The 9070-nt window shown below is 36.5% G+C and overlaps 1 pseudogene; it reads right to left on the reverse strand.

Moving 5' to 3' along the window:
* Window positions 1-8132: 8132 nt before the first annotated feature.
* On the reverse strand, window positions 8133-9070 carry LOC118853615 (annotated as a pseudogene).

Below are 9070 nucleotides of genomic sequence, written 5' to 3' on the forward strand. Positions count from 1 at the left end.
ACTCACCGTGCCACCTACCTGAACCACAACTTTTTTCATTCTCGGTTACAGATTTTCCCCCTCCCAACTTTCTCTCTGCCACCACTGAGAATGCAAGCAATTTGTTGGTGATTATATATCTACAACAAAACATTTTCCTGCAAAACATTTCCATATTAGCCATGTTGCAAAAGAAAATGCAAACAAAGAAAATATCAAGACTAATTAAAAGAAAAAAACTATGCTTTAATTTGAATTTAGACTTTATCAGTTCTTTCTCTGGAGATGCATAGCATTTTTTCATCATAAGTCCTTCAGAATTGTCTTGTACCATTGTATGACCGAGAGTAGCAAGTCATTCAAAATTGATCATTGTAGAATATTGCTATTACTGTATACAGTGTTCTCTTGGTTCTGCTCATTTCATTTTGGCTCACTTCATATAAGTTTTCCCAGGTGTTCCTGAAAGCATCCTGCTCTTCATTTCCTAGGGCCTAATAATATAACATCACAATCATATACCACAACTTGTTTAGTCAATCTTCAATTGATGGGCATCCCTTCAATTTCCAATCTTGGCCTCCACAAAAAAAAGCTTCTAGAAATATTTTTGTACATATAGGACCTTTTCCTTTTCCTTTGACTTCTTTGGAATACAGAGGTAGAAGTTGTATTGCTGGGTCAAAGGATATGCACAGTTTGATAGCCTCTTGGGCATAGTTCCAAATTGCTCTACAGAATGGTTGGACAACTAATAGCACATTACTGTCCCTATTTTTCTACATCCCCTCAAACATATGTCATTTTTCTCTTCTATCATGTTAGCCAATCTGATATCTATGAGTGGTTTAATTTGCATTTAAAATGCAGAGTTGGTTCAATTTGCTTCTCTCTAATCAATAGTGAATTAGAGCATTCTTCCATGTGATTATAGAGAACTTTGATTTCTTCTGAAAGCTGCCTGTTCTTATCCTTTGACCATGGCTACTCTTTGCTCCATTGACTAAAAAGAGGCTATACTTTAAAAGTTAGAAGAGCAAGATGCCAGACATTTGGATACTGGAACCTATACTAAATGCTGCAAGCAACCAATTTTGCACCACCAGCAGAGCACTAAGAAGAGATCAGACCCTGTTCCAGCAAGGTATTAATTTCACAAGCAAGATGACAGCTACTACAAGCAAGGAAGAGATTATTCATTGGCCATTCTCCATTTGGAAATTAATTTCATGGAACCAATGCTTTGTATCTACTGTTTTAACTTCAAGCACCCTCTGCTTGGAACTGAAATGGTATAGGGGAGAATATACTAATCGTCAACAGGCATGTATTTTTTCTGTATGTTGTGCTATAACTTCTCATTAAATATTCCTTTGTAAAACTAATTGACTATAATTGCCTAAGTGACTAAACTGTGATTTCAAATGATGATATTAGAGATATATTAATTAGCATCGGTGATCGATGATGGGAAGAATGTACCAAAATTGGAGGAGGGGATCAAACCAATAGCATTTTTAAAAACTGAATTATCTCTTACACTTAACCTCTAGTATTTCAGGGCAGATATGGATAACATTGCTCTATAGGCATTAGTGTGTATGTCTGAGTTGTGATAAGTACCCCAATTGCCTATGTGAATTGCACAATAGTGTAAAGGGAGTTTATGAAGGAGAAAGATAAAGTGGGATTAGCAGTGTCAGATTTCAAATTATTCTATGAAGTTATTATGATCAGATTATACTATAAAGTGATGATTTCCCAAATTGCATCATGTTGGCTAAACAGTAGAAAAGGTAAAACAACAGCACACAATTGGCAATGCAGAATTATAATCAAAGTTAAATGTTAAACTAGTTTTAGAAAAAATGAAATTTACAACATATTAGAAAAGATACTCATTTTTGAATACTTCATCACGTCAGCCAGAAGGACCAATAGATCTTTAGGCTGAACTAACAGAAGCATAGAATCAGAAATTAGGAAGGTGACAGGAGCAAAACAAAGAAGATGGAGTAAAGGCAGAGACTTGCCTGAGCTCTCCCAAATTCCCTCCAAAACAACTTTAAAATAAAGCCTCAAAATGAATTCTGCAATGGCAGAATCAACAAAAGTTCAGGATGAAACAATTTTCCAGCCCAAAACAATTTAGCAGGTTGGAAGGAAAGTTTATCTAACTGAGGTAAGAGTGAAGTGCACAATTCACTTTAAAAATAAAAATAAAAAAACAGAACAAAACTGAACCAGATGAAATGCACTTAGAAAAGATGTGGAATTCACCAGTGCAGGCCTTAATGTAGCAAGCCAGCAGCAGTTTTTAGTGCTGACTGATTCAGCAGCAGTGGCTTCTGGAGCTCTCATTCCACAGATGATTGGGGTTTAGACAACTGATCAAAAGTTAATTACAGGGGATCCTTTTCTGGCACTTGGAGTAGGACTATATTGCATTGCCCATTCCCCATCTCAGAGCAAGTAGGAACATTGCTAGGAGGGGGGCCCCTGATCACAGTTCTAAAGTAACAAAAAGGTGCTTGTGGTCACTTATACACCAGAGCACAGGCCAGGAGAGTTGTGATCAAATCTCTCCTTATATCTTACCATCTTGAATAAAACAAAACTTACAGATACCATCACTTCCAGAACTAGCTCCAAAAACATCAGCAAAAAAAACTGAAGGTTGGTGCAGTGCCCCCTCCAACCAGGGAGCAGAGCCCAATTTCAAAATAAAATTAAAAAGCAAGAAATAGGTTGGAAAATGAGAAAACAACAAGAAAGGAACCTGAACATAGAGGTACTATGAGGGCAGAGAAGACAAAAAACATAAACTCAGAAAAAGAAAAGGAAATCAAAGCAGCTACATTCAGAAACACAAATGAAAATGTGGCTAATTCTCAGAGCAAAAAGAACTCCTGGAAGAGCTTAAAAGGGATTTGAAAAACCAAATAAGAGAAGTAGACAAAAAATTGGGAAAAGAAATGATAGTGATGTAAGAAACTTATGAAAAAGAGAGTCAACAGCTTGGTAAACCCTAACCCAAACCCTAACCCTGGGGTTACATAATTTGGTAAAAATTACCAAAGAAAATGAGACTTTGAAAAACATAATAGGCCAAATAGTAAAAGAGGCACAAAAATCCACTGAAGTGGAATCCACTGAAAGATGAAGTACACTGAAGTGTACTTAAAAAGTACAATAGAAGAAATGGGAAAAGAAGTACAAAAATTCACTGAAGAGAAAAGCTCATTGAAAATGAGGACTGGCCAAATGAAAAAGAAGGTACAAAAGCTCACTGAATAAAATAATTATTTAAAATTTAGAATTGAGCTAACGGAAGCTAATAATTTCATTGACATTAAGGAAAAAACGAAAACTAGAGGAAAATATTAATTAAATAGGCAGTAAGGAAAAAAAGACTATTACTCTTTGCAGATGGTAAGATGGTATACTTGGAGGATCCTAAAGAATCAACTTAAAAAAAACAGTTCAAATAAGTAGCAACTTTGGCCAGATTGCAGGATATAAAATAAACTAAAGTAAATCAACAGCATTTCTATATACTACCACTGGAGTCCAACAGCAAGAGATAGAAAAAGGAATTCCATTTAAAATAACTGGAAACAATATGAGATACTTGGGAGTCTGCTTGCCAAAACAAATATAGGAACTATATCAATACAATTATAAAACACTTTTCATACAAATAAAGTCATATCTAAATCATTGGAGAAATACTAATTGCTCAATGGCCACTATAAAAACAGCAATTCTAGATCAATTATTATACTTACTCAGTACCATGCCAATAAAATTACCAAAAATATTTTATAGAGTTAGAAAAAAATTTTTTTAATTCATCTACAATAAAAAAGGTCAAGAATTTTTTTAAAAGGTGAAAGAATGTGGCCCAGCCATTCCAGTTTTCTACCTGTTTACAAACTGGTAATGATAAAACCAATCTGACATTCACTAAGAAATATCACAGTGGATTAGGGTTATATAGATTAGGTATATAATATAAAATAGTCAATGATCATAGTAATATAGTGTTTGACAAATCCGAAGATCCAAGCTTTTGGGACAAGAAGTCACTATTTGACAAAAACTGCTTGGAAAACTAGAAAGCAGCTTGGCAGAAACTAGAAAGAGACCAACATCCCGCATGATATACTGAGATAAGGTCAAAATGGGTACATGATTTAGACATAAAGAATGATATTATAAGCAAATTAGTGGAGCATAGAACAGCTTACATGTCAGATTTATAGATAAAGGAAGAATTTATGACAAAACAAGAGATAAAGAGTAATATAAAATATAAAATGGATAATTTTGGTCACAATAAAATGTAAAAGGCTTTGCACAAACCAAACCAATGCAGACAGGATTAGAAAGAAAGCAGAAAGCTGGAGGAATTTTTTTTACAGCAAGTTTGTCTGATAAAGGCCTGATTTCTCAAATAGAGAGAACTGAGTCAAATTTATAAGAATACAAGTCATTCCTCAATTGATAAATGCTCAGAGGGTATGAACAGGCAATTTTCAGAAGAAATCAAAGCTCTCTAAAGTCATATGAAAAATGCTCTAAATCTCTATTGATTAGAGAAATACAAATTAAGCCAACTCTGAGCTAACACCTCACAGCTATCAAATTGGCTAATATAACAGAAAAGAAAAATGACAAATGTTTGAGGAGATATGGGAAAATTGGGACACTACTGTACTACTATTGGTGGAGTTGTGAACTTATGTAACCATATTGGAGAGCAATTTTAAACTAGGCCCAAAGAACTAATAGTCAGAATGACTTGGTTGCTCAAAGTCGCTCTTAAACCAACACTGCTGTTACTGTATGCAATGTACTCTTGGTTCTGCTCATTTTGCTATTCAAATCATTGAGCTCATCATTTCTTCTAGCAAAGTAATATTCGATCATGAACATATTACACAATTTATTTAGCCATTTCCCAATTAATGGGCATCCCCACATTTTCCATTTATTTGCCACAACAAACAGAGCTGCTTTAAATATTTTAGAACACATAGGTTCTTTTCCATTTTGCCTAATCATCTTGTGAAGCAGACCTAATGGTGGTATTGCTAGGTCAAAGAGCATTGGCAGTTTTAGCTATTTGGGCATAATGACAAATCTCTCTCCAAAATGGTTAGATCAGCTCACATATCCACCAGCAATGAATTAAAGTTCCAAATTTTCCACATCCCCTACAACACTTATCACTTTTCCCTTCTATCATTTTAGCCAATCTGATTGGTGTAAAATGATATCTCCAGGTAGTTTTAATTTGCAGTTCTCTAATCTTCAGCAGTCCAAAGTGCAGCCCACACAGGGTTTTTACGGGGCCCTCCTGTGTTTACTATGGGCATGGAAGTTGACACCAATGTTTTAATTTAATTTAATTTAATTTAATAATTAAAGCATTGGTGTCAATTTCTGTGCTTGTGGTGGATACAGGCAGGCCACATAGGGGCTCACAGCCTGTGTTTTGACAGCTGTGATAATCAATAATGATTAAGAGCATTTTCTCATATGACTATAAATTGTTTTGATTTCTTTATTGGAAATCTGCCTGTTATATCTTTAGACCATTTATCAATTTGGGAATGACTTGCATTCTTATAGATTTGACAAAGTTGTTTATATATTTAAGACATGAGACCTTTATCCGAGAAACTATAAAATTTTTTCCCCAGTTTTCTGCTTTCCTTCTGATCTGGGCTGCATTTGTTTTATTTGTGTAAGAACTTTTTAATTTAATGTAATCAAAATTATCCATTTTGCATCTTACAATACTCTATCTCTTGTTTATTCATAAATTATTCACCTACCAATAAATCTGGTAAGTAATATATTCCATGTTATTCAAATTTTCTTGTAATATCTCCCTTTATATGTAGGTCATATATCTATTTTGACTTTATCTTGGCAAATGCTGAAAGGCATTGGTCTGTGCCCAGGTCTTTTCTATCCCCACAGTAGCTGTCAATGGATGGGTTCTTTCTCCTTTACTTACTCATTTTGACTTTGTTTTGTTCTTTTGATTTTTAGCAGCTTGTTATTGTAATCTACTCCTGGGGTTTGGGGAATGGGGCCTCTGGCCTCATGCCCTTTTGACTGTTATTTTCTGAGCATTGTCCTGGGACCAATCTCAGCACTCTTTTCCCCCTTCAAGACACAACCATGGCCCCCAACCACACTATACTGGAAATGCTATTGCTTCTTGAGAGCTCTCCAGTGGCTATAACCTTCAGTTCTCCCCTCTGGCCTGCAACTGAAACCAAGAACTCAGCAATTCTGTCAGTACCCACAGCCAGAATCATGCCCACCCCACTGCTTCTGCACTCCCTGAGAGCATGATGGTAACTATTCCCCTTCAGTAGCAGCCAGCGCACCTTGTCTAGGCAGCACAGCTAGGCCTGGCATCCCTCTGCAACAGAGGGTCCTTCAATCTTCCCCTACTAACATGTCTGATGCCCCCCTCCACTTTTTGCAAAGTGAGATTTTCTGTGGCTGGGGCTGAGGCTACCTCCCAAACCAGTTGTTACAAGGGCATTTTGTTTCTTGTTTCAGAGGAGATAGCCTGGAAGTGTTTGCACTTTACTCTCTCCTAACCTCCATCCCCGGAATCTTTTCACATGTCTTCTCCAGTTGTTCTCCACTTCTCTGCCCCAAATCTTTTTTACTTTTGCTCCTCTATGTTCACTGTGAGGTACTATGTTGTCTTGTTTGTGGAGGAAATCTGGAGAGCTTGGAATTTTATGACCTACTCCACCATCTTCCCAGAATTCCCCCTCCACCACCATGGAAATCAAAAAAAATTTAATGCAAAAATTGCTTTACATATAATTGACAAACATAAGAGATTGCTTTTAAAAAATAAGAAAGTGATGATTCTGCTGAATTCTGCCTTAATAAGACCACATATGGAATAACATGCTCAGTCCTGGCCTCACTTTAGATTGAAAATCTATAGAACATCTAAAGGATAACCAAACTAGTGGTCAGTTAACAAGGATTTTAAGTGCTTACTAAGTGTCAGGCACTATAATATAACTTCATATACAAAGAAAAGCAAAAAAAACCCACTTCCTGTCATTCAAGAGATCACATTCTATTGAGAGAGAGACCATGTAAATAACATGGTACATACAAATCACAGACAAAATAAATGGAAGGTAATGCGAGAGAGGAAGCTACTATTAGCTAGAGAGGAAAGGCTCCTTGGAGAAGGTGGGATTTGAGTGGTCTTGAGGAAAGTGCAGAAAACTAAGCAGCAGAAGAAGGGAAGCAAATCATTTCAGGCCTGTGAGACAGCCACTGTAAAGACACAGATGGAGTGTCATGTATGGGGAAAGGCAAAAAGTCCAGTGTAGCTACATTGTATGGATGTGAGGAAAATGTGAGAATGGAAAGGTGGTGAAGGGATAGATTGTGGAGATTTTTGGTTTTTTTAATGAATCTTTATTGAGAACCTTTTGTTTTTCCAAGTGTATTACACCACAAAGGTAGTGACTGATAAAAGGAAAGTCCCCACATGCATCAAAATATTTACACCAATTTTGTGGTAGTATAAAGTGAAAACAAAGCAGATGCCCAGTGATTGAGTAATGGCCAAATAAACTGTGGCACATGAAGATAATGGAATATTACTCTGCTGTAAAAATAACACATATGACTAAGACAGAAAAAGATTTACATGATCTGATACAGAGTGATGACAGCAGAGCCAATAAAATAACACACAATGAGTATAAGAATGGAAATGTGAAAAACAACTGCCATACAGCAATAGAAAATGTGTGTTGCCATATTTCAAAAAACAGTCATGGACCCAAAGAAGAACACTGAGAAGACATATCTCCCTACTCCTTTACAAAAGTGAGACATCCACTTTTATGAAGCATTGCTTGTACCTTTAGATCTTTCCAATCAACATTCACAGCTTTAACCCATCAAAATTAAAATATACCATTTCTAAAGCACATTTATTGGTATCATTTTATCGTAACAATTATATTAATAGAATATTATTTCCTTAGGGGCGGAGAGTATTAGTTTTGTCCTTGCATCCCCAAAACTCACTGCAGTGCCTGAGACATAGTACGTACTTCATAAATACTTGTTATATTGAGTTGAAGTCATGAAAAAGGATGTGTTCTACTCATCAGTTTTCTCAGGGCCCCTTTTACTTCATTGTTCCTAAGACTGTAGATCAAGGGATTCAACATGGGGATCATTACAATGTAAAAAACAGACATCACTTTATTCTCATCTGTTGTGTAGCTGGACTTGGGCATCACATAAATGAATGTAGTGGTCCCATAGAACAGAGTGACTGCTGTGAGGTGGGAGGTGCAAGTTGAGAAAGCTTTAGATCTCCCTTCAGAGGACTTTATCTTCAGGACAGAGAAAAGGATGTATACATAAGAAATTATGATAATTAGCAAGGTGGTCATTATTATTGACCCAGCAGAGGCAGCAGGAAGAATTTCAGCAAGATTATCTTGGGAGTAAGAAAGCTTCAAAAGTGGTGAATAATCACAGAAAAAATGATTAATCTCATTGGATCCACAGAAGGACCAAGTCAATAAACAACCAGTGAAGATCCAAGCATTTGTACAACTACCCAGGTAGGATGTGATGAGCAACTGAGTGCAAACCCTAGTAGACATGTTGGTGGAGTAGAGTAGGGGGTTACAGATGGCCATATACCGATCATAGGCCATCACGCCAGCAGGAAGCACTCAGTGGTCCCAAAGATGGCTCCAAAGAGCAACTGAGCCACACAGCCTCCAAGAGGAATTATAGTTTTGTCTACAAGGAAATTCTTGAGCATAACAGGAGTGACAGATGAGGAATATGCAGAATCCACAAAAGCCAAGTGACTAAGAAAAAGATACATTGGAGTGTGAAGTTGGGAGCTATTTCTGATCAATATAATTATGCTAAGATTACCAAGTAAGGTGACAGCATAGACACATAGAAACATCACAAAGAGGATGACACGAAGGGTTGGATCATCTGTTAGCCCCAAAATAATGACTTCAGTCACAGCAGTGCAGTTATTGCCAGACAT

This window comes from Trichosurus vulpecula, chromosome 6 (assembly GCF_011100635.1).
Source record: "Trichosurus vulpecula isolate mTriVul1 chromosome 6, mTriVul1.pri, whole genome shotgun sequence".
Taxonomy (NCBI): Eukaryota; Metazoa; Chordata; class Mammalia; order Diprotodontia; family Phalangeridae; genus Trichosurus; species Trichosurus vulpecula.